General features: G+C 40.3%; 1 protein-coding gene and 2 long non-coding RNA genes across 9 annotated transcripts in view; all 3 read right to left on the bottom strand.

The window, feature by feature from the left end:
- Positions 1-26880, bottom strand: part of LOC148006257 (uncharacterized) — a 282744-nt gene that overhangs the window by 133527 nt on the left and 122337 nt on the right. The window lies entirely within an intron of this gene.
- Positions 1-26880, bottom strand: part of Trim24 (tripartite motif-containing 24) — a 125091-nt gene that overhangs the window by 97443 nt on the left and 768 nt on the right.
- Positions 349-26880, bottom strand: LOC148006258 (uncharacterized). The gene is made up of 2 exons (XR_015686486.1): positions 16133-26880; positions 349-15817 (listed from the first exon to the last, which is right to left on the bottom strand). It is a non-coding gene; the product is annotated as an uncharacterized LOC148006258 (long non-coding RNA).

Here is a 26880-nt window from a genome sequence, read left to right as displayed (position 1 = left end):
TGCTGAATCTAACAGAAGAGAAAGTAGTAGGAAAAAGACTTGATTGCATTATTATAGGAGACAATTTCCTGAACAGAACACCAATGGTTCATGCCATAAGGTCAACAATAGATGATACATAGGACCTCATGAAACCGAAACATTTGGCAGTCCACAGATTGGGAAACCGTCTTCACTAACCCTACATCTGACTGAGGGCTAATATATAAAATACATAAAGTACTCAAGAAGGTAAACTTCAATGAACCAAATAACACAAAAAATGTGGCAGAGGGGTTGGGGATTTGGCTCAGTGGTAGAGCGCTTGCCTAGCAACCACAAGGCCCTGGGTTTGGTCCCCAGCTCCGGAAAAAAAAAATGTGGCAGAACTAAACAGACAATTTTTTTTTTTTAATTTGAGAAGTTTATTAATCAATTCACCCATTCCCAAGGCAAATATTTGGGTGACCATTATATACAGGGAACTATCACAGCCCACTAGATTACAAGGACAAATACAACACAAAATTGTCAACTCCCTTGTCTGGCCTCTGTGGAAACCAGGCAAGCAGAGATACCCAGACAAAATACCCATAAGTAGGGCTGGGGATTTAGCTCAGTGGTAGAGCGCTTACCTAGGAAGCGCAAGGCCCTGGGTTCGGTCCCCAGCTCCGAAAAAAAAAAAAAAAAAAAAAGAACCAAAATACCCATAAGCATAAAGTAAAATAAAAAATAAGTTTAAAAATCTAAAATATCCACATATAAGCAAATGCAAAGCATATTTATCTTTCTGGGCTCCATCACTAAGGATTCTTTTTTTATTTTTTATTTTTTTTATTAACTTGAGTATTTCTTATTTACATTTCGAGTGTTATTCCCTTTCCCGGTTTACAGGCCAACATCCCCCTAATCCCTCCCCCTCCCCTTCTTTATGGGTGTTCCCCTCCCTCCTCCCCCCATTGCCACCCTCCCCCCAACAATCACGTTCACTGGGGGTTCAGTCTTAGCAGGACCAAGGGCTTCCCCTTCCACTGGTGCTCTTACTAGAATATTCATTACTACCTATGAAGTCAGAGTCCACGGTCAGTCCATGTATAGTCTTTAGGTAGTGGCTTAGTCCCTGGAAGCTCTGGTTGCTTGGCATTGTTGTACATATGGGGGTCTCGAGCCCCTTCAAGCTCTTCCAGTTCTTTCTCTGATTCCTTCAACGGGGGTCCTGTTCAGTTCAGTGGTTTGCTGCTGGCATTCACCTCTGTATTTGCTGTATTCTGGCTGTGTCTCTCAGGAGAGATCTACATCTGGCTCCTGTCTGCCTGCACTTCTTTGCTTCATCCATCTTGTCTAATAGGGTGGCTGTATATGTATGGGCCACATGTGGGGCAGGCTCTGAATTGGTGTTCCTTCTGTCTCTGTTTTAATCTTTGCCTCTCCCTTCCCTGCCAAGGGTATTCTTGATCCCCTTTTAAAGAAGGAGTGAAGCATTCACATTTTGATCATCTGTCTTGAGTTTCATGTGTTCTAGGCATCTAGGGTAATTCAAGCATTTGGGCTAATAGCCACTTATCAATGAGTGCATACCATGTATGTCTTTCTGTGATTGGGTTACCTCACTCAGGATGATATTTTCCAGTTCCAACCATTTGCCTACGAATTTCATAAAGACATTGTTTTTGATAGCTGAGTAATATTCCATTGTGTAGATGTACCACATTTTCTGTATCCATTCCTCTGTTGAAGGGCATCTGGGTTCTTTCCAGCTTCTGGCTATTATAAATAAGGCTGCTATGAACACACTGGAGCACATATCTTTTTTATATGTTGGGGCATCTTTTGGGTATCTGCCCAAGAGAGGTATAGCTGGATCCTCAGGCAGTTCAATGTCCAATTTTCTGAGGCACCTCCAGACTGATATCCAGAATGGTTGTACCAGTCTGCAATCCCACCAACAATGGAGGAGTGTTCCTCTTTCTCCACATCCTCGCCAGCATCTGCTGTCACCTGAGTTTTTGATCTTAGCCATTCTCACTGGTGTGAGGTGAAATCTCAGGGCTGTTTTGATTTGCATTTCCCTTATGACTAAAGATGTTGAACATTTCTTTAGGTGTTTCTCAGCCATTTGGCATTCCTCAGCTGTGAATTGTTTGTTTAGCTCTGAACCCCATTTTTTAATAGGGTTATTTGTCTCCCTGCAGTCTAACTTCTTGAGTTCTTTGTATATTTTGGATATAAGGCCTCTATCTAAACAGACCATTCTTAGCAGAGTAAATCTTGAATGGCCCGGAAACACTTAAAAGAAATAAATGCTCAACATTCTTAGTCATCAGGGAAATGCAAATAAAATGATCTCAAAATTGGCTAAGATCAAAAACTCAAATGACAGCACATGTTCGTGAAAATCAAGAGAAAGAGGAACACTCTTCCATTGCTCATGGGACTGCAAACTTGTACAACCACTCCTCAGAAAACTGGAAATAGTTCTTCAAGACCCAGCTATACCATTTCTGGATATATCCCAAGGACACCTATTAAACCATGTTCATAGCAGCTTTATTTGTAATAGCCAGAAAATGAAAACAACCCCAGATGACCCTCAATTGAAGAATGGACACAGAAAATGTGGTTCATTTACACAATGGAATACAATATAGCTATGAAAAACAAAAACATCATGAATTTTGCAGGCAAATGAATGGAACTAGAAAATATCCTGAGTGAGGAAACCAAGATCCAAAAGGACAAGATAGTATGCTATAAGTTTAATTTTTTTCAAAGCCAATTTTAATGATAGTTCTTAAATGCTTTAACCTCCCTTTTCGTCCACCACCCAGCAGACGTAGAAGAAAAGAAAGGATTCGAGGGAAGTGGACCTGTTTAGAAATGGTTCTTTGGAGCAAATCCCATCAGGAAGTCAACAATTCAGTACACTGGTTGGCAGCGGCAGCTCAGTCTACTCACAAACAGTTCACAGAGGTAGCTGCAGTGGTCGCAGGTCTTGCAGGCCTCCACCAAATTAGTGTGAGTCAGCAGAAGGGCCAACAGGAACACCAGGAGACGTTCTCAGCTGTGCAGCGAAGTGAAGATCAGCGAAGACCAACAAGTATTGCACAGCTAGCTCTACCAGCAAGCATCAAGCTCCTCTCCCAGTCTGTTGAGTCCTATTTATACTCTCTCCAAACACCCTGTGTCCTCCATGGTTCTTGCCTCACAATGTATGTCATGCGAGTCTGTCTCAGCTGACATCACTCTGCCAATCAGCCTGAATCTGCGGAAGCATCGAGAAACTACAGCACACCATCCTTAGTTTTTGGGGACATTTCTCTCTGAGGAGTCATGACAATTGGAGTTCAACTATGCAATGTAAGGCGGACCAATAAAAGCATGTTGTTAGTGAAGAATCCTTTATCAAATGTCCTTTCACTTGTGTCCACTTTAGGAAAACATGCCCTCATGTGTTTGCCCCAGCAAAACACCATCCAATACAACTGACTTTACAAAGAACCCTTAAGTTTCCACTTCAGTATGTACTTACTGGTAAAGAGGTTATTAGCCATAAAGTACAGAATACCCATGACATATCCAATAGACCCTAAGAAGTTAAACAAGAAGGCCCAAGAACGAATGCTTGAATCACACTTAGAAGGACAAACAAAATAGTCGTAAGAGGCAGAAGGAAGAAGGGAAAACAGAGAGGGGGAATGGGAGGCAGGATCAGGTATGAGGAGAGTCAGGAGACTCTCATCCCAGTGGGCCAGAATGAATGGAAATGTGAAGCTGCCTGGGGTGTGGGGAGGGGAGAATCTCTAGGAAATTGCAGAGACCTGGGAGAGGAGAGGTTCCCAGGAGTCAATGCAAACGACCTTAGCTGAGATGTCTGACAGTAAGGATGTGTTACCTAAAGAGGCCACCTCCTGTAGCCAGGCAGGACCTGAGAGGCTCCACTCAGCAGTGGATTCAAACAGAAGCAGATATAGATACCTACAGCTAAACCTGGACCCCTAGAGCTCTTAGAATCTGAGTCACCAACTAAAGAGCCTCCCTTCCCCCATAAGTAGTAGGCAACCCTGTCTGGCCTCAGTAGAAGATGGACCTAATCTGGTAGAGACTTGATGCGACATGGGGTAGATCCAGGAAGGGGTCATCCTACCCTCTCAGAAATGAAGGGGAGAGGGAACAGCATTTGGGATGTAAACAAATTAATTTTAAGAGAGGAAGAGGGAAGTCATCCAACCAGACCTATAGGTCACTTGGACAGGAGATCATATATATATATGATGAGCTACTCAGAGTCTGTCCAGCTAATGCCTAAGCTTTTAATATTAATGTCTCAGTGTCTGTAGGTCTATAGAATCCTACAACAGTCCAGTTACTAGTTTTAATGATTAGTTTTTTTACAATCTTCTTGAAACAAATGGTACTCAAGATGCATCTGACAGAGTTGGATCATTTCTGAAAGAGCATGAGATCTCTTGAGGAAGAGTTTGCGGTGTTTGAACAGACAACACTCCAGCTGTACTAGTATCTCAACTAGTATTCCAATGTTTGGACTGCGTGAGTCACCAAAGGACATATATGATTCATCTGCACATGTGAGCAGCGAAGACATGGCCACAAGAGTTATAGGAAGTAATGAAAAGCAACATCAATTCTGTCAGTTTGTAAAACTGAGTAATTTAAACAGTCCTGTTTTCACAACTGTGAAACTGTTAGATGTGCTGTTGTTTTGAACAAAACTATTTCACATGGAAGTGAGACAACTGTTGAGAGGAAATGTTTTAAAATATCTTTTGAGCTTCATGGGGAACTCAAAGATTTTTAATCAGAAAGCAAGACTACAGTAGTTTGAATTGCAGAAAATAGCTTATATGTTGGTTGACAACATTGCCATCTTGAAGGAGTTAAATTTATCACTGCAAGGATCAAATGCAACATGCCTCAATCTGTCTGAAAAGATCAGATCATTCCAAATGATACTTCAGCTTTCATCAAAAGAATGAAAAGTAAATTTACACGTTGCCTCTTAAGGCCTAGTTAACTGCTGGCTATCTAGTCAGCCATTTTTTGCTGTTATTAATGTGACAAGGAATTTTTTTCATATATTACTGTTACTTTCTCGTGCCCAAATTGATTGCATATTCTATTATGTTTTGTGCTTTGTTTGGTGTTCTTGGAAACCAATCACAATAGAAGTCAATTAGAATTGTTTTGTATAGATAGGCACAATAAACTTGGACCTAAACCAACCACTCAGCATTTCCTGCTGTGTGTGAGCCTTTATGATTTTTGTTGTCTGTGGAATAGACCCCAACACTGAGAGAGACACCTGCACCAATATAAGAAGCTATTTGGGATAAGACTTCCATTTTAAGTAGAGGTCAAATAAAGACTAAGGTCCCAAGATGTTCCTGGGAGTTGACGTCCTACTTGGCAAGAAGACACATGTACATGAGTAACTGACATCCTGCTTGGCAAGTTAAGACATAAGTATAAGGCAAGGTAAGTCCCACCACAGTTGAATACCACACTGACAATGGGAGTGGGATAAGTGTACAACAAAGACATGTTCCTAAGGAAGTCCCCATCCCTAAATCCTCATTGGTGGAATAACTCAGCACAGATGCTTATGGATTTCAGGCTTAAAGCTCTGTAGGATCCTGGCTCAAGGTCATAGTTCAGCTCCTGGGTCTGGACTACATTCCTGATCTTGGGATATGCATTCAATAAAACAGCTCTGTTTGACTGGGATCAGTTTCTGAGTGGTCTGTACAATCATTGTTTTCAATAGCTGAGTAGTACTCCATTTTGTAAATGTACCATATTTTTCTGTATCTACTCTTCTGTTGAAGGGCATCTGGGTTCTTTGCAGCTTCTGGCTATTATAAATAAGGCCACTATGAACATAGTAGAGCATGTGTCCTTGTTGTATGTTGGAGCATCTTTTGGGTATATGTCCAGGAATGTTATAGATGGGTCCTCAGGTAGGACTATTTTCAATTTTCTGAGGAACTAACAGACTGATTTTCAGAGTGGTTGTACCAGCTTGCAATCCCACAAACAATGAAGGAGCATTCTTCTTTCTCCACATCCTCTCAAGATCTGTTGTCACCTGAGTTTTTGATCTTGGCCATTCTGACTGGTATGATGTGGAATCTCAGGGTTGTTTTGATTTGCATTTCCCTGATGACTAAGGATGCTGAACATTTCTTTAGTTGCTTCTCAGCCATTAGATATTCCTCAGCTGAGAATTCTTTGTTTAGCTTTGTACCCCATTTTTTAAAAATAGTTATTTTTAAATAGTTATTTGACTCTCTGGAGTCTAACTTCTTGAGTTCTTTGTAAATATTGGATATTAGCCCTCTGTCAGTGAAGGATTGGTAAAGATCTTTTCCCAATCTGTTGGTTGCCATTTTGTCCTAATGACAGTGTCCTTGCCTTACAGAAGCTTTGCAGTTTTATGAGGTCCCATTTGTCGATTCTTGATCTTAGAGCATAAGCCACTGGTGTTCTGTGCAGGAAAATTTCCCCTGTGCCCATGTGTTCGAGGCTCTTCCTCACTTTTTCTATTAGTTTGAGTGTATCTGGTTTTATGTGAAAGTCCTTAATCCACCTGGACTTGAGCTTTGCACAGGGTGATAAGAATGATAAGAATTTGCATTCTTCTACATGCTGACCTCCAGTTGAACTTGCACCATTTGTTGAAAATGCTATCTTTTTTCCACTGGATGGTTTTACCTCCTTTGTCAAAGATCAAGTGACCATAGGTGTGTGGGTTCATTTCTGGGTCTTCAACTCTATTCCACTGATCTACCTGCCTGTCTCTGTACCAATACCATAGTTTTTAATGACTATTGCTCTATAATACTGCTTGAGGTCAGGGATGGTAATTCCCCCCAGAAGTTCTCTTATTGTTGAGGATAGTTTTAGCTATCCTGGGTTTTTTGTTATCCTAAATGAATTTGCAAATTGCTCTTTCTAACTCTATGAAGAATTGAATTGGAATTTTGATGGGGATTGATCTGTAGATTGCTTTTGGCAAAATGGCCATTTTTAGTAATATTAATCCCATGAGCATGGGAGATTTTTCCAACTTCTCTGATCTTCAATTTCTTTCTTCAGAGACTTGAAGTTCTTGTCATACAGATCTTTCACTTGCTTGGTTAGAGTCACACTGAGGTATTTTATGTTTTTGAGACTAGTATAAAGGATGTCATTTCCCTAATTTCTTTCTCAGCCAGTTTATCCTTTGAGAAGAGGAAGGCTACTGATTTGTTTGAGTTATTTTTATACCCAGCCACTTTGCTGAAGGTGTTTATCAAGCTTAGTAGTTCTCTGGTGGAACTTTTGGGGTCACTTAAGTATACTATCATATCATCTGCAATAGTGATATTTTGACTTCTTCCTTTCCAATTTGTATCCCTTTGACCTCCCTTTTGTTGTCTGATTGCTCTGGCTAGGACTTCGAGTTAAAGAGTAGGCTCACAACCAAAGAACCTTTCTAAACAGGTCCACTTTTCCCCATATCCTTTTTTCCCACTACCTTTGGTAGGTGGTGGGCTAAAAGGGAGGAAAAGGCAGTGAACAACCATCATTAGAATTAGGGTTTGAAAGAACTAAAGTTACACATAACCAAAACTATAGTTGTGAAGTAGCAATAAAAATAACTTTATGGTTGGGGGTCACCACAGCATGAGGAACTCCATTAAAGGGTGGCAGCATTAGCAAGTTGGAGAACCACTGTGTAGAGGGATCTTCATTTTTTTAGTGCCTCTTCAGTGACATTCAGGATTAACAATGAAGCATCACATTTTATGCTTCTGTACTGCATCTTTGAGATTCATTTCTAATAGACTGTGTAAGCAACAGAAAGTGAATTTTCAATTTCCAAATGATTTCTATATATGCTTATCACACAACAGTCCCGCTAACAGTATAGTAAACTGCCTTACTTTCTTACAGTTGTACATAATTAATGCCAAGGTACAATACTAGATCTACTTTGGGGCAAATAGCTTTCTTTTAAATGTGGACTATAAAATTTCTGACATATTCCACATAAATGTGCAAAGTATTCTATTCTACAAAACATTCAACTATAATATAATTTTATATTGCATGTATTATTGGGTTCTTGATGGCTTTATAAACCAGTTTGTTTTGTTTTGAGACAGGGTCTCACGATTCTCGCGGCTGGCTTAAAACTATGGCTTGAAACTAGTTCCATAGCCAAGGGTGACCTTTGATTCATGTTTGTTTTATGTAGTATTGGGTATGGAAGCAAGGACTTCATGCATACTAGGCAAGCACTCTAACCAACTAATCTAACTACATTTCTAGCCCAACTATCACATTTGGACTCTAACATTAAATTTAAAGCCATGCTTGAGTTTGCCTGAACACTTGGGAAGCTGAGATTGGGGTATGTCAAATTTGATACAAACCTGGGCTATGAAGTTCGAGGCCACCATGAGTCACATAGTGAGAGACATTGTTTAAAAAAATATAAAATTCATCCTAATACCTTTGTTCCTTCTCATAATGTCCAGTGCCTTTCTAAAGAAGCAGCATATTTTCAGGAAGTGTTAAAAAGTGTGTTTCAAAAAATTTACTCGGGTTCAAAATAGGAGTTTGGTGTAGAACATAAGCCAATGTTTATTGAACTGAAAAATGGTTGGTTTCTATTGTGACATAAGCAAGCCTCTGATCTCATTAAGGATTTGATAACAATACTGTTTTAAAGTGTTATTAAACATGGTTTTTTTTTTAATTTTGGTTTGCTCTTGCAGAAATGATTAAACCCAGCGTACTCTACCACTTAATCACAGCTCCAGTCCCTACTTTTTTAAAACAATGTCTTTATTTCAAATTTCTTCCTGCAACTTGCTCCCTTCCTAATGCCTTATTTCTGTATTTTCTTTCTTTTTATTCATACATTAATGATACAGGTTAATAGGCTTCTCTTTGATACCACCATGCCTACAATTATCTTTCATTGGTTTTGGTGGGTTTAGCACAGGATCATGTATTGCCCAGGCTGGTCTTGAATTGTTGTGTGGACTCAAGTGATCCTCTCATCTCAGCCTCCCAAATACCTAAGACTAGAGCCTACTCCACTGTGTCCAGCTCAGGTTTTTGTTGTTACTGCTTTTTTGAGATCTTATAGCTCTCTGGTAGCCCAAGCTAGCCCCATACTATTCAAAAAATAGTGCCAAAGTAATGCTATGAAGAAGAAACATGAGGGAGGGAAAGAAGCATCAGGTAGGACAAATATCCTGGTCCCTGCCCCCAGCTAGCTTTTACTGGTAATAAAGAATTGCCATACAGTGGACAGGGAGATGGAGGCTGGATGTTTACATTGCACAGGCAAGGGACCAAGGGGGAAGAGCAGGCAGAATCACCATGACAGAGAAGCAGAGATTAGAATTAAAGACCCGCCGACAGGTAAAAATCTGGGGAAGTAGCTCCGCTTGAGTCTGGGGAACTAACGATAAAAAATAGATTTAAAATATTAACTCAGGAATACGAGAGGGTGTGTGTGTGCTACCTGTGGGCAGGTTTAGAAGTGCGCAGACATTGAGCTAGTTAGGTATATTAAAAATTAAGCTGGTGTGTGTGTGTGTGTGTGTGTGTGTGTGTGTGTACTTTATTCATGAATCCAGAGCTCTTAGGCGGATACAGAGTATGCAGAGCTCAGTGCAAATTACCTATTCAATGCTACACTAATCACTTAAGAAAAACAAGAGAAACTTATCTGCAGAGCAATTAAATAGCACTACTCCGGATATAGCCATTAATGGCCCAGATGTCAAAGTCAGAGCAGCTTTAGTAGGAAAAAAAAAAGAAACCTCAGGAGACCAGAAAACAAATATTTTAGTAAACTGCTACTGAATATCTGAGGCCAAAACTAAAAATATTTATAAATGACGTTGAAATTGGAAGGTATGGTAGAAACTGGAACAGATATAACAACAATTTCACCGAAATCTTGGCTTCCAGACTGGACTCTTCAGGAGGTAAATATTCAGTTTCAAGGAGTTGGAACTTTATCTCAGGTAAAACAAATTTGAGATGGCTTAAGTGCATAGGGCCAGAAGGTCAATAGGAAAATTAAAACTGTATGTGACTAATACAGCCATGAATTTACAGGGATGTGATTTGTTGCAGCAATAAAAAACACAGATTAATATTTCTTCAATTTCAGAAATATATGATTAAATAAAGAGAATTATACCTTGCTGGGGATTTCAAACTGCTCCTGAAAGAAAATAAAGAGGAGATTCCATCTATCATCTAGGATATGAGCTAAGTTTACTGAAAATTCAACCATAGAAAGAACAATTCCGGGGTTGGGGATTTAGCTCAGTGGTAGAGCGCTTGCCTAGCAAGCAGAAGGCCTTGGGTTCTGTCCTCAGCTCTGGAAAAAAAAAAAAAAAGAAAGAAAAGAAAGAAAAGAAAAGAAAAGAAAAGAAGAGAAAGAAAAAAAGAACAATTCCGAAGAGATTCATACAAACTCTTGATGATTTTCCAAAGTGGCTGGGAGATATTAACTGGCTAAAGTCCACAACTAGTCTAACTACTCAAGAGCTAAATAACTTATTTCAAACCTTACAAGATGATAAGGACTTAAATGGCAAGAAAATCATCAGCTGAGGCTGAGAGAGAATTGGTTCTGATAGGAAAGGAATTATGAGATGCACGTGTGGATTTCTTGGATCCCGAGTTGGATAGTATGTTGGTTATTTTGCCTTCTACTCATTCTCCCACAGGGATTCTTACATAAAGAGAAGATAGTATCTTAGAATGGATTTTTAGCCCACAGAGTTAAAATTTAAAGACCTGGGCTGGAGAGATGGCTCAGCGGTTAAGAGCACTTTACTGCTCTTCCCAAGGTTCTGAGTTCAAATCCCAGCAATCACATGGTGGCTCACAACCATCTCTAATGGGATCCGATGCCCTCTCCTGGTGTGTCTGAAGATAGCTACAGTGTACTCATACATGAAATAAATAAATAAATCTTAAAAAATTAAAGACCTGTGCTTCTGAATTGATTCAGATAGGGAAAAAAAGGAGAGACTTCATCAGTTACCAGGAATAGAACCAGCAGACATTGTGGGACATCTTACAAATGCTGAAATTTGGCTCATTAGGGGCAGAAAATGAACACTGGCCAAGAGCTTGCAATAATCTTTTGGGAGAGATTAATAACAAATATCCCTAAAGTAAGATACTTCAGTTTATAAAAGGAACTAATTGAATTCTCCTTCATATAGTAAAAGGGAGACCAATTTCTGGAGCTCCTACATTCTATACTGAGGCAAATAAATCTAGGAAGCCAAGTCATTAAGTCAGCAAAAATAAAGTTACTCAAAGTCCTTATGATGCAGTTCAAAAAAAAAAGTCAGAGCTATGTATCATTCTTAAGGTATTATTAAATTTTTCTGAACCTCTCAATATAGTTACTAATTCTAAATATGCAAAAAGGGTTGTTTTTACATATAGAAACTATGGAACCTATTCCAGATAATTCAGAATTAACTTTGTTATTTATTCAACTACAACAAGGAATTAGAAATAAAAACCACACATTATACATTTAGAACATCAGGTTTCACAAGGTCTATCTAGCACAAGGTAATGATGAAATTAATCAGTTATCAAATGGAAATATGTTGGAAGCCTCAGAATTTCGTAAGAATCACAGTGTTAACAGCAAATGTTTGAAGATTTTTCTATCACTTGGCAACAAGCCAAGGGAATAAGACAATGTTCTACTTCTTTGTAAAACCAAACTCCACTGCCTGCAGGAAGTAACCCAAAAGGTACCCTGAAAAAATGAAATTTGGCAAATGTGTTTCATTTTGCAGAGTTTGGAAAATTAAAGTATATACATCATAAAACAGACACATATTCAGGATTTCAATGGTAACTGGTTTAAGTTCTAAAAAGGGTGATTCTGTAATTACACACTTACTAGAAATTAGGACTATTATGGGGATACCTGTATAAATTAAGATTGACAATGCTCCAACATATAACTCCAATAAAATGAAACTGGTCTTTTTTGTTTTTTGGGTTTTTTCTTTTTTTTTTTCTTTTGCTTACTACAACATAAAGCGTATTACAGGCACATAATACAATTCATAGGACAAACAATTGTAGACAGATCTAATCATTCCTTAACAGATGCTTAACACACAGAGATAACAAAGACCCCTGGAGATAGATTACATAGTACTTTATTAAATTTATATTTTTAATTGCTAATGAGCAAAAAACAACAGCTACTGAAAAACAATGGATTGTGGGAATAACTGCTTAAATAAACCAGTCTATATATTATAGGGATGTCATAATTTCAGAATGGAACAAAGAAAATTTTGTTTCCATAGGAGAAGAAAAGCTGTGGATTCCATCAAAATGAATACAGTAGATTTGAGCAGGAAAGATTGAAGAAAGGAAGACCTTCTGAAACCATGTGCTGACATGACCACCACTAACTAAGGAAGAAAGAGGCCCAGGAAAAACGACAGTACAGTTGGTATCAGAGAAACACACACACACACACGTGTGCACACACGCACACTCACTCACTTCATGGAAACAGCTAGGGAGTTGACTGAGGAAGGAGAAGCCATACTCTCTCTAACTGAGACCTTTAAATGCAGCAAACCTGTGCCTAGTTATGATGTCAGTTTTAGCTACACAGAATAAAAAGGATGATTTAGATATCAACAGAATTAGCAATGCTCACACTCAAGGAAACAGATACATGCTGACCATTGTTGTCTTGAGAAGTACAGAGCAGGCTATATTATTATCTGTATAACAACTTAAATAGAAAGGATTTCTTGGTGTGGTATTACAAAAACAGGAAATTTTTTTAAGGTTTTAAATAAATTCAGAGTATCACTACAGTTCAAATTTGTTGTTTTCTAAAGAGTACAATGAAATGGGGTAAAATATTCAAGCAGGGAGGTGGTAACACACACACTTTTAATTGCAGCACTCAGGCAGATAGATATCTCTGTGAATTCTTAACCACTGTGGTCTGAACAATGAAGTCAGGCTGGGATACTCTGCTGATAAGAAAAAGCCACTTGCAAACAGCAGTCTGAAATCTAAAACGACTTTCTTTTAAAGGTACTATGTAGGTTTCTCCTTAATAAATAGTAGTGTCCTAAATGATCTAAAAGATCAATACACATCACTCTGAAATTTACATATCTCAAGAGAAAGGGGAATATAAGCCCATTTATTCACATACTAAAAGGTGTGTTTAGAATTTCAAGCATCAAAATTTTAATTTAAAAGATACTGCTTGAGACCTCACCACCTGGTCAGGTGGGCACTCCTGAGGCTGCAGAGCGGAGGAGACCACCAACACTGCCCACCCCTGCCCACATCCCTGGCCCAAGAGGAAACTGTATAAGGCCTCTGGGTTCCCGTAGGGGAGGGCCCAGGAGCAACAGGACCTCTGCGCCTGAGACACCGCCGGAACCTGAAGGAAACAGACTGGATAAACAGTTCTCTGCACCCAAATCCCGTGGGAGGGAGAGCTAAACCTTCAGAGAGGCAGACACGCCTGGGAAACCAGAGACTGCACTCTGCGCACATCCAGACGCCAGAGGAAAACACCAAATGCCATCTGGAACCCTGGTGCACGGAGGCTCCCGGAAAGAGCGGCGCAGATCTTCCCGGTTGCTGCCGCCGCGGAGAGGACTTGGGGAGTACCCCACGAGCAAACTTGAGCCTTGGAACCACAGGTAGGACCAACTTTTCCCCTGCAAGAAACCTGCCTGGTGAACTCAAGACACAGGCCCACAGGAACAGCTGAAGACCTGTAGAGAGGAAAAACTACACGCCCGAAAGCAGAACACTCTGTCCCCATAACTGGCTGAAAGAAAACAGGAAAACAGGTCTACAGCACTCCTGACACACACAGGCTTATAGGACAGTCTAGCCACTGTCAGAAATAGCAGAACAAAGTAACACTAGAGATAATCTGATGGCGAGAGGCAAGCACAGGAACCCAAGCAACAGAAACCAAGACTACATGGCATCATTGGAGCCCAATTCTCCCACCAAAACAAACATGGAATATCCAAACACACCAGAAAAGCAAGATCTACTTTCAAAATCGTATTTGATCATGATGCTGGAGGACTTCAAGAAAGACGTGGAGAACTCCCTTAGAGAACAAGTAGAAGCCTACAGAGAGGAATTGCAAAAATGCCTGAAAGAATTCCAGGAAAACATAAATAAACAAGTAGAAACCCATGGAGAGGAAACACAAAAATCCCTGAAAGAATTCCAGGAAAACACAATCAAACAGTTGAAGGAATTAAAAATGGAAATAGAAGCAATCAAGAAAGAACACATAGCACATGACATACACAACACATGGCACAACACATGACATAGAAAATCAAAAGAAAAGACAAGGAGCTGTAGATACAAGCTTCACCAACAGAATACAAGAGATGGAAGAGAGAATTTCGGGAGCAGAAGATTCCATAGAAATCATTGACTCAACTGTCAAAGATAATGTAAAGCAGAAAAAGCTACTGGTCCAAAACATACAGGAAATCCAGGACTCAATGAGAAGATCAAACCTAAGGATAATAGGTGTAGAAGAGAGTGAAAACTAGAAGAAAACTTCCCTAACCTAAAAAAAGAGATACCCATAGGCATACAAGAAGCCTACAGAACTCCAAATAGATTGGACCAGAAAAGAAACACTTCCCGTCACATAATAGTCAAAACACCAAACGCACAAAATAAAGAAAGAATATTAAAAGCAGTAAGGGAAAAAGGTCAAGTAACATATAAAGGCAGACCTATCAGAATCACACCAGACTTTTCGCCAGAAACTATGAAGGCCAGAAGATCCTGGACAGATGTCATACAGACCCTAAGAGAACACAAATGCCAGCCCAGGTTACTGTATCCTGCAAAACTCTCAATTAACATAGATGGAGAAACCAAGATATTCCATGACAAAACCAAATTTACACAATATCTTTCTACAAATCCAGCACTACAAAGGATAATAAAGGGTAAAGCCCAACATAAGGAGGCAAGCTATACCCTAGAAGAAGCAAGAAACTAATCGTCTTGGCAACAAAACAAAGAGAAGAAAAGCACACAAACATAACCTCACATCCAAATATGAATATAACAGGAAGCAATAATCACTATTCCTTAATATCTCTCAACATCAATGGCCTCAACTCCCCAATAAAAAGACATAGATTAACAAACTGGATACGCAATGAGGACCCTGCATTCTGCTGCCTACAGGAAACACACCTCAGAGACAAAGACAGACACTACCTCAGAGTGAAAGGCTGGAAAACAACTTTCCAAGCAAATGGTCAGAAGAAGCAAGCTGGAGTAGCCATTCTAATATCAAATAAAATCAATTTTCAATTAAAAGTCATCAAAAAAGATAAGCAAGGACACTTCATATTCATCAAAGGAAAAATCCACCAAGATGAACTCTCAATCCTCATCTTCGGTTGGTTTATATACAAGTGTGCAATTTCTAGGCTTGAAAGTAAAATGATGCTATCTGGTGCTGGATAGAGGAGCCTTATTTTTTATTATGGCAGCTTGCTATTTTTGTAACATGGTGATTTGGTTGAACACAATAAAGTACAGTAGTAACTGAAAAAAAAAAAGAACATCCTATTTCAGAGATGGAGTCTAGAGAGGTAGCGCCTAGGTTTAGGGGACTGGCTGCTCTTCCGATTCCCAGCACCCACAAGGCTGCTCGTGCCGTCTGTAACTCCATTTCTAGGTGATGCAACAGATGATGCAGTTCAAGAAAAAATGCATGTAAAATCTGAAAAAGAAATCATTTTTATAAAGGTCATATCGATTATTTTGTGATAAACGTAAGAAAACATTTTTTAAAAATGAAAAAAAAAAATAAGTAAATATATAAAAAAATAAAACTGTTTAAAAAAAACAGAAAGAGGGGTTGGGGATTTAGCTCAGTGGTAGAGTGCTTGCCTAGCAAGCGCAAGGCCCTGGGTTCAGTCCCCAGCTCCAAAAAAAAAACAAAAAAAAAAACAAAAAACAAAAAAAAAACCCCATTCCTAAGGTGACAGATACCTGTGACCCCAGCACTTGGGAGGCTGACACGGGAAGAGCATACCTGTAAAATAAAACTAAATAAAATATAGCTGGCTGTGGTGGCATATACACCTTTAATCCTCAGGAGACAGAAGCAGGTGGATCTTTATGAATTTGAGGTCAGCCTTGTCCATATAGTGAGTTTCCACACAGCCAAGGCTATGTAGAGAGATCCTGTGTCAATAAACAAACAAACAAACATTTAAAAAAAGAAAGATACTTTTTTGTTGCTAAAAAACTTTTGCCCCAGGAAAGATATAGCCTGCTAGTCAACAAGAGGACCCAGAACTAGAATGAGGGCAAGGTTTTTGCTTTTATCTTTCCCAGAAAAGAAAAGTATCCACTTAAGAAATGCTGAGATCACTGAACAAGAAAAACATGGAAAGAAAATGATGGATCAAGAAAAGATACTCAAACAAAAGTAAAACTGGTGACATAAAAAGTGATACTGTTAAATTTGTTAACTGTATGGGATGTTAATTATCAGCTTGGCAATACAGAGTACAAATACCTTTTGTTAGAGGAGATAAATTGGGAGTTGGGGATTTAGCTCAGTGGTAGAGCGCTTGCCTAGGAAGCGCAAGGCCCTAGGTTCGGTCCCCAGCTCCGAAAAAAAAAAAAAAAAGTAGAGGAGATAAATTAACACACGTTATAGGGACAGTGTGACAGTTCCCCCAAATTGTGCCTATATTGTAGACTACCAGTTAAAATTGGGAGGGCTGCAGCACAGCTCAGTAGCAAAGTGCTAACCTGCCATTCATTCCAGATACTCTGGTTTCACTCTCCAACCCTGTAAAATTACAGGATCGTCCGGGAGGTGGGCGGACAGCAATGGGCTGGAAAGGCAGATGGCTCCTCAGTTAAGAGCACCTCTGCTCTTTTAGAATTTGGTTCCCAGTACCCCTCTGCAGCTGCCTGGAACTCCTGCTCCAAGGGACCTGGCAGCCTCTTCTGGCCTCATAGGCACCCACAGACACATGGTAAACAGTCACACATGATTATAAAATCTTCTAAACAAAACTAACCAAAGAACACAAACTGAGTTCTTGTAGTTTACTATTCCTAGACAGATAATCTGACCCCTATCAAAAGTGTGCCTTTTATTCTTTACAAGTAGCTCTTAATAGTTTACTACTCTGACTGGACAGCATGTCACCATAACGTTTCTCTAAGATATTAGTTATCCAAGCGAATATTCCAGAGGGGGGAGATCTTAACTCTTTTCCTATATAAAACAATTAGATATTAAAAAAATTTCAGTGAGACAGTGTGGTTCACCTGTAATCCTAGCACAGAAACAGGATGACTATCAAAATTTTGAGGCCACTTTATCTACAGAAGGACCCTGTCTCAAAACAAAAGGACAGTCAAGACTGTTATCCTTATTTTCTTTAAGGAACAGCCTTAGAAAAGCAATTTAGATGGGGTTCTAGAAGTGACAATAATGGTAATAAAGCTGTGTAATTTCTACCGCTGCTACTTTTAAAAATAATGGCTTTTATGTGATGGGTGTTCTGGCTGCATGTACACAGTGTCTGCAGAAGCCAAAAGGTAGCATCAGATCCCCTGCAGCTGGTGTTAAAGACCTTTGTGAACTGCTTTACAGGTCCTGGGAATTGAGTCCAGGTCCTCTAAAAGAGTAGCCAGCACTCTTAATCATTGAGCCATCTCTCCAGCCCTTACCCTTGCTACTTTTATGTTTTAAGTTGACATACATTTATTTAGTAAAACTATGATATAGAAGTGTGATACATTCTTATGAGAGCACTTGAGAGGTAGATGCAAAAGGATAAAGAATTTGAAGTCAACTTAGGCTATATCTCCTCAGATTTGTGATTCTACATCTCAATTATGTGCTTACCCAATAGATACTGTTTGACTCATATGCTTGTTCCCACAAACTCATGAAAAGAATGGGGATGACCAAGTAAAACTTATTCCAAGCACACATATGGAAGATTCACAAAAGTCTACAATGCCAGCTCCAGGGGATCTTGACATCTTCTCTGGCCTCCGAGGGCATCAAGCATACATATGAGCAGACATACATTAAGACAAAACAACCACCAATCACTATGTATGTGTATATATGTGTACATGTATATACATACACACACACATAATTATCATAAAAGATTTTGAAAGGAGATAACCTGCATGGCTGATCAATGGTAGTCCTAGAAGCAACCATCGAAGTAAAACTCTCAGGGCTAGAGTTCTGAGGAGATGACTTAGTGGTTAAGAGAGCCTACTGCTCATACCAAAGGGGGCCACAAAGAGACATGCTGATGTAGAAATCCTCCCCAAATACATGCCTCTGCACTTCCTTCTAGGTTGTACACCAGATGTAGATGTTAAGTCTCTACTGCTAAGGCACACTTTAATCCCAGCTCTTGGGAGGCAGAGGCAGGTGAATGAATAATCATTGAATTCCAGGACAGCCAGAGCTACATAGAGAGACAATGTTAACAACAACAACAACAACAACAACAACAACAACAAAGCAAAAATGCCACTTCTGATGACACCACACACTAGGATTCCAAGACATGGAGAAATGAAGCATTCTTCCCTTTCTGACTAGCTTTTTTAAGTGCCAGAAAGTGCTATGCAGGATGCTCGGGGTTGGGAGAAGGGTGGGGAATCAAAGGTCTCACGGAGCTGTGAACCCTAGAACTTCAATGTTAACCTGCATGGGAAGATGCCCAACTGCAATAATGGCATGACTGTTATGAGGGCAACCAACTGCTTTCTGTTAAGAGGAAATCCATACCTCCTAATACTGGAAACCTGGTCAAAGTCCCATGCTTGTTAGGTGTGACCTTTTTATACTAAGGAAAAGTCAAATGAACCTCTGCATAAAGGATTAAAGTTACTTATTTGAGGTAAGTTCTTTCTAGCCCTGGCTGCCCTTGGTTGGATCTGTGGTGACTGATCTTCGCCCCTTGGCCTCACACCTGCTAGGTTTTACAGATGTGAGCCATCATATCCAGTGAGTAAACTGGATGGTGGTCCTTTAAGCTGAGCACTTGTATTTATTCTCAGACCTTGGGAAGCAAAGGCAGGCAGATCTCTAAGTTTAAGAGCAGCCAGGTCTACACAGTAAGACTCTGTCTCAAAACAAAATAAGCCAAACCCCAAACATGCATGCTTGGGGAAGTCATATATCCAAGGGGGTTGGAAGCACTTATGGCTTCTAAATATCCTGTTTATACACAGAGACAAATGCTACTCTTAAACCTTAATCAAAGCAGACTCTGTAGTGAACCATGGTAAATACAGACTCATGGCTGTCAAACAAACTAAGTGTCTTAGTTAGGGTTTTACTGCTGTTAACAGATATCATGACCAAGGCCACTCTTATAAGGACAACACTGAATTGGGGCTGGCTTACAGGTTCAGAGGTTCAGTCCAGTATCATAGGCAGGAACAAGGCAGCATCTAGGTAGGCATGGTGCAATGGGAACAGAGCTCTAAATCTTTATCTGAAGGCTGCTAGCAGAATACTGGATTCCAGGCAGCTAGGAATAGGTATTAAAGCCCACACCCACAGTGACACACCTATTCCAACAGGGCCACACCTCCTAATGGTGCCACTCCTTGGCCCAAGCATATACAAACCATCACACTAAGTATAAATGATGGACAAGGATTCAGACCTAAACAAATTTTTATCACCTACTCTAAGCTTCAGTAACATCAAGGAAAAGGAAGCAGAAAATTCAAGAGCTAGAAAACAGAAATCCCACAAAATGTCATCTTCTAGCCATTCAATCAGAAACTCAATGCAGTTACTGTGGTTACTGCTATTGATCCTGTATCAGACTAGCCTTATCAACCAAGAATGGGGGTAGACCTCATGAGCCCTATTCTTCCTGCTACTATTTGCTACTGACAATTCTAGAATGTATTATGTATCGTTAAAAATATTATGTAAGAACAAAATTAACTAAAACACAAAACAAAACCATTGGGCTGGTGAGATGGTTTTAAGCAGGAAAAGGTGCTTGCTGCCAAGCCTGATTTCAATCCTGAGACGACATTATAGGAGGAAATTCTAAATGGAAGACATTGGGCATGCAAAAACACTAAATCTCCCCCCCACTCCCCAAGACACAAGGTATCTCTATATAGCTCTGGCTGTTCCGGAACTCACTCTGTAGACATCCAACTCACAGAGATCCTCTTGCCTCTACCTTGGATTAAAGGACCACCATCCAGTTTACAAGCAAAATTTTCACTTGCTGGCTATGATGGCTCACATCTGTAAAACTAGCAGGTGTGAGGCTGAGACGAGACCAGTCACCACCGATCCAACCATCAAGCCCAGCCTGGGCTAGAAAGAACTTACCTCAAGAAACTTTAACCCTTTATGCAGAAGCTCATTTGACTTTTCCTTAGTATAAAAAGATTACATTTTGATCTAAATATTTTCCTTTAACTCTATAATACACCAAAAAGATAAAAAAAACTGCAAGTGAAGTCTGGAACTTAAAACTTGTCTCAGAATTGAGTACCAGAATTTTCTTCATTCATATTCTCACTCATTCAAGCCTAAGTCTTAGGTCTTATTTCCAGAATTATGCAAAACTCTGAACATAGGTGGTTACAAAAATCTATTCAAGGATCATTAGATGGCTCAGCAGGTTACAAAGGTGCTTGCCATCCAAATGACCTGAGTTTGAGCCCTGGAACTTACATGGAGAAAACTTAAAAAAAAAAAAAAAACCTCCCTCTAACCTCTCTTCACACCCACTGTGACTCTCAAGTCCACACATGAACACAAATACATAATGTAAAAAGCACTCAATCATTTAAAAAATAAAAATAAATACTATAAATATCACACGGTAGGTTGAACACATGGATTCAACCAGTTGCAGATGAGAAAAACTGCTAGTTTTTTTTTTCATTATCCCCATAAACTATCTAATGTGATTAACTTTTACAGCATTTAGGTTGTATTAGGTATTACTATCTAGAGAGAACTAAAAAAATCACCAAGCTGTATACAGGTTATATAAAAAAGCTGTATTGGCCACTTTATTAAGGGACTTTAGTGGAACCTTTGGGTAAGGAGGGCTACTGGAGCTAGAGTGATGGTCAGCAGCTCAAACCACTGACAACACCCACATTTAACTAGCTGACTCTAGTCTCAGAAGATCCAACTCTGTTTTCTGGCCTCAAAGGGTACCAGGGACTCATGCAGTACACACACACACACACACACACACACACACACACACACACACACACACACACACAAAGTACAATTAAATTTTAAGAACTCCTGTACAAGACAACTTAACAGGGCTGGAGAGTTGGCTCAGTGGTACTTGGTTCTCTTGCAGAGAACCTGGATTCCCTTCCCGGCACCCACCTGGCAGCTCACATCTGTAACTTCAATTCCAGGGAATCTGACACACTCTTCTGGCATCTATGAGCACCAGACACATATGTATTTACATACATACATACATACATACATACATGACCCAGCACTCAAGAGGCAGAGGTCACCCAAGGTTACACAGTGAGAGTCTGTCTCAAAAACAAATAGGATTCATGTTATACCTGCATTACCTTTCCAGGAAGCAACCCCTTTGAGATAAACTACTATGAGACTCCACCTTACCTGCAACCTAATAAAGTCTCCCAAGTTTCACAGAGAGTGAGTTTCCTTATGATGATCATAGGCAAGTAACTCTCAAGGTGCTTTATTATGAATAGCAACAGCATAAACTCAAGTATTTGTGACAAAGCAACTCACTGAAAAGGTTCCTCCATCTTTATTCTTGCTGAGGTTACTTTAGGTTTGACAAGAATTTGATCTCCTTGAGGTAAAGCCCAGTGGAAAATCACTAACCTCTATTCTAGGAACCTGAGGTCAAGATACCTCAGCTAATTTATCCCTGCTCACCAGAAAGATGGACATTCTACCTCCTTATGTTCTGACTGGACCAATGGAAAATATAAGAGGAGCTAGAGAAAAAGGTTCTCCCCAGAGGGGAGGCCAGGATGCTAACTCTACTAAACCTGGTCTTTTCTCTCCCCATCATACAGAAAGTGCCTCTGGGGAGGCCAGTCAGGCTCTGTCTGGGCTATGAAACCATCATTCATTATCCCCTTGAGGGAAGTATGAGGACCATGTTACAGACCAGAGGAAGGAAGGAGGAGGAAAGGGAAGTAGTCCCCCCCTTCTCTCCATCGATGATTTATATTATAATTGGAGCAGCCAAAACCCTCCCTTTTCGGAGAGGCCCCAAGCCCTTATCAGCCTATTGAAGACTTTTTATACACATCAGCTGACTTGCAATGATTGCCAAGAGCTCCTGGCCACCCTGTTTACAGCCAAGGACACCCAAATCCGGCTGGATAGAAATTAGCTCTGGGACTGAGTGGCAGGATACTTCCCAACACAAAGACCCAAACAGAATGAACCTTCCCATCTACCCAACCCAGTTGAGACTCTAATATCAATAAATAGAAGGACGCACTGGACACTTCTTGGCAAACATCACTGGGAAGATTAAAAGTGGTAGCCAGAAAACCTACCAACTTTGCCAAGCCAAGTCGGAACACTCACAGACCTGATAATGAATTGTCTGCTGAGTTCTGGAAAATGTCTGTGAGATGTATCATGCGTTTACTCCATAAACCCAGATGCCCCTGAAAAACAGAGAGCCACTAATATTCTTTGTCACACAGTCTACTCCAGACATAAAGAGAAAGCTGCAGAAATTAGAAGGATTCGAAGGAATGAGTAAGTCTCAACTTTTGGAAATTGTTTAGAAAGTTTATAGAGCAACCTGCTACAGTATGTAGATGATCTCATAGCTTTGACCACTGAAGAAGAGGAAGATAGAGTCAAAATAAGGCCTTTGGGAATCCCTCCAAGCCCCAGGGTACAAAGTCTTAGCCAAAAAGGTTCAACTGTGCTTCCCCCTCAAGTCACATACCTAGGCTACAACCTAGAGGAAGAAAATGTCCTTTGATTGTATTCAGCCATTCTGCCAATCACTGAAAAAACAGGTATGGAAACTCCTGAGGGCAGTTAGATATTGCTGGTTATGGAAAAGAGATTTGCTTAGTTAGTTAGCCAAACCCTTCTATACCAGGGTGTACAAAGCCTTTGGAATGGACTGAGACTAAGCAAAGGGCTTTCTTCAAAGCCTTGAAAAGAGCCCTGGTATCTTCCCTGGTCCTTCCTCATATTACTAAGCCATTTAACTTGTATGTGGATGAAGTCAGAGGCATTCCCAAGGGGTCCTCACACAACCCTGAGATTCTGGAAAAGACTGGTGGCTTATCTGTCCAATAGACTTGACCCAGTCATAGCCAGATGGACGGCATGTATAAAGGCCATAGTTGCTGACAAATTAACTATTTGGCAAGAACTATTTCTGGCAGCTCTTCTAAGGTCCTCTTGAGGGGGATACCTGAGAAATGGATGTCTAATGCCTGGTGTGGGATGAGGAGACTCAATACCAAGTCCTGCTTCTGGAGCAACCCCACATTTGGTTCCATAAGATGCCAGCCCTCAACCCTCAACCCTGCAAAGCCTACTGCAGAACGATGATCTCATGGAACCTCTGCATGACTGTATTGCAGTTACTGACCTTGTCTATCAAGAATGATCTAACACCTCACTGGTGATACCAAATGAAGTATGGAAGTAGTTTTGTTCAAGATGGAATCAGGTATGCAGGAGTAGTGATCCAAGATAAGATTATCTAAGCACTTTGGTTCAGTGGTAGAGCCCTTGCCTAGCAAGCGCAAGGCCCTGGGTTCAGTTCCCAGCTCCGGAAAAAAAGAAAAGAAAAAAAAAAAAAACAAACTTCTTCAATTACTTAGTTTTGAACTGTCTCTAGCTTTCGGGTCCAGCTGCCTTCGTGAATGCTATTTTATTTCTTCAGACAAAAGGATGGGATGGGAGCCATATCCAAGTTTTAGGAGCCTAAGCCTGGAAGCTTCAATCTGATCTTCTGTAAGCCTGGGCCTTGAAACCTTCAGGTTCCAGCCTCTGTCTGCTATCCCGCCTATAATGTTTCAGCCTCTGAGACCTACTGATGAATACATGCATCCTTTCTAACTTTTTCTGAACTCTGGATGGCTGCTAGTTCAACTCAGCTCTTCTAGCTTAAATCCCTTTCTAAACTGACTGATTCAAATTGTCTTCTCTTGGCTTCTGACTGAATTTCTCTGCTGCCTCTAAACTTCATAAACTTAAGTACACTGATCTGAAATGAATTCAATCCCCTCTCCCTCACTGCTCTTTAAGTAACCTTTCTTTCCTGTCTCTTCTTGTGAGAGTTGGGTGTATCCAATTTCTGACTCATTCTGTCAATCTTTCTCTGATTTGTCACTTTGTCTGCTTCTCAATTAGAGGTCATTGTTTAGGATAAAGATGTGTCTGTATTCCAGCCAGAAGGACTGAAGGTGTTTGGTGTATCTACATTCCAGCTGGATCTTATCCTTGGATGTGATTACTCCCTTGCCAGAGCACCCATGTTGCTGGATTAAAATTCCTCTACAACAGCTGAAGTGTTTCAAATTCTGACAAAGATTTTAATTGGAAATTGCATTGAACGTATAGACCTAAGCCCAGGTCAGGCAAAAAGGATGAATAAAACTCTTTAGGAAACTCTGATCAAATTGCTACTGGAAAATGGCAAAAATTAGGCCAACATCCTCTCCTGCTCAGGACCCAATGTACTCCTTACCAGGAGGGGATTACTCCTTTTTGAAATTATGTTTGGGAGTCCTCCAAGCTATCCTCCTTCCCCCCAAGCAAAAATGTCTAATCATTCCCTACTCAAGTCCTCACAGGCTTAGCAGGAACTTGCCACAGCATTGACCAGATTGTGAAAGAAACCCAGCCCTCTCCCACCTCTGATCCAGCTAACGGTTGAACCCTGCATTCTCAACTGCATGGCCAATATATCAAATAGAAAATAAAGTTAGTTAAGCTTCTGATCCTTAGAACCAAAAATGCCCCTAGAACAGCACAAGTCATCTATTTGACTCCTCTTGCCCATAGAACCAATTAGGTAATATGATACTGCAAGACAGTGTGGAGGTTCCTCTATCATATTTTTGCTGAGACCATTTTAGGTTTGACTAAAGTTTGGTTTCCTTGATGGGGAATCTTGTAGAAAATTACCAAAATCTAAGAACCCAAAGTCAAGATGCTCTAGCTAATTTAGCTTAGCTTCTGTTAAACTGCTTGCTTGCACAAAACTTCTTGCTTGCAACTACAAGGCAAAAGGCAAGATAAGAGGATGTGACTCTGAAAGCCCCTTGCAGAGCAGTGGTGCTCACACCTTTAATCCCAGCACTAGGGAGTCAGAGGCAGGCGGATCTCTGTGACTTCTATGCCAGCCTGGTCTACAGAGCATGCTCCAGGAGCCAGAGCTGTTACATAGAGAAACACTTATCTCAAAAACAAAACAAGCAAACCCAAACCAAAAAACCGAAACAAAACCCAAAAAACAAAACCAAAAACCAAAAGACAAAAAAGCCCCCTTCCTCTAAAGGTCTAAGGTTCTTAATCTTAGTGCTGCCACTTTTAACACACACTTCCTTATGTTGTGGTGACCCCCAACTATAAATTATTTTCCTTGGTACCTCATAATGGTAATTTTGCTACTGTTAAGAATCATAGTATAAACATCTAGTATGCAGGACATCAGATATTGGCCCCCATGAAAGCTTCATTCCACCCTCCACAAGGGGTCTGGACCTACAGGTTGAAAACCACTGGCTTACATCTGCATCCTTGATACCTGAGTGTAATCCAGGGGGCTGGAATACTTTCATTTGGCTATAGCTGAGTGGTCTCCTTCTGGTGGGCTTTCCCTGTGGTGCTTCCCGTAACAATACAGACCCGTGGAAAATAGTTTCCTATGTTTAAAGACCGTTGTAAGATAGAGCTACGTGGTTCTAAGTCAACAATCCAAGCCAGTAATTGCATCCTGACCTAAAGTAATTACTTAACAAATTAATTCAAAGCAGTTATTCCCTTAAAAGAGATGCTAAAAGTGACTGGCCAGCAGGTGTGATGGCTCCTGCCTGTTATCTTTACTCTAAAAAGGCTGAGACGGGAAGATTGCTAGTTGTGGATAAGTTTGGGCTGCTACATAAGCCAAACAAAACATACACACAAACAAAAAAACCCACTAAGCAATAGAAAAAGACTTGCGGTTACTATTTTAAAGACGCAAATTTGCCCAAATATTTGCATTATTAAAAGTTAAAAACTTCAAGCGTTCTCCCAGAAATAATTACTGCACTTCAAATCACTTTAAATGCTTCAAACCTGTTAACATAAGCAATGGAAACTACCTGTCAAAAACTAATTACCCGATAACGCCACAAAAGAGAAAGTAACTTCCAACTACTGCTTACAAAACACTTTGGAAGTCTATTTACTTTCTATCCTTTATCGAATCTCTCAAAATAAAATCTTCGAAAGCAGCAGACAACAAAACTCCTTCTTCTGGTTCCTTTGTCCTCAACGGAGGGGATAGAGAGGGAACTCATTACGGTAAAAAGCCCGGAACGCACAAGATTCGAAACAGACGGCAGCCAATCTGCAATCAATCATCAAAGAAAATCCCATCACTTCATCTCCACCTCTCCCTCCCCCTTTCTAGCTCGCATAACCCGGGTGTACACGAGCTGATCCGGATCATATGCACCCGGACAAAGCTTCGCGAAGGCAGCGGGGAGCTGCTAACTCGCCACAACCGTCAGAGCTCCGCAAAAAGT

Source organism: Rattus norvegicus, chromosome 4 (assembly GCF_021556685.1).
Source record: "Rattus norvegicus strain SHRSP/BbbUtx chromosome 4, alternate assembly SHRSP_T2T, whole genome shotgun sequence".
Taxonomy (NCBI): Eukaryota; Metazoa; Chordata; class Mammalia; order Rodentia; family Muridae; genus Rattus; species Rattus norvegicus.
Note: the sequence above shows the minus strand (reverse complement) of the source record. Positions and strands in the feature narration are given on the sequence as shown.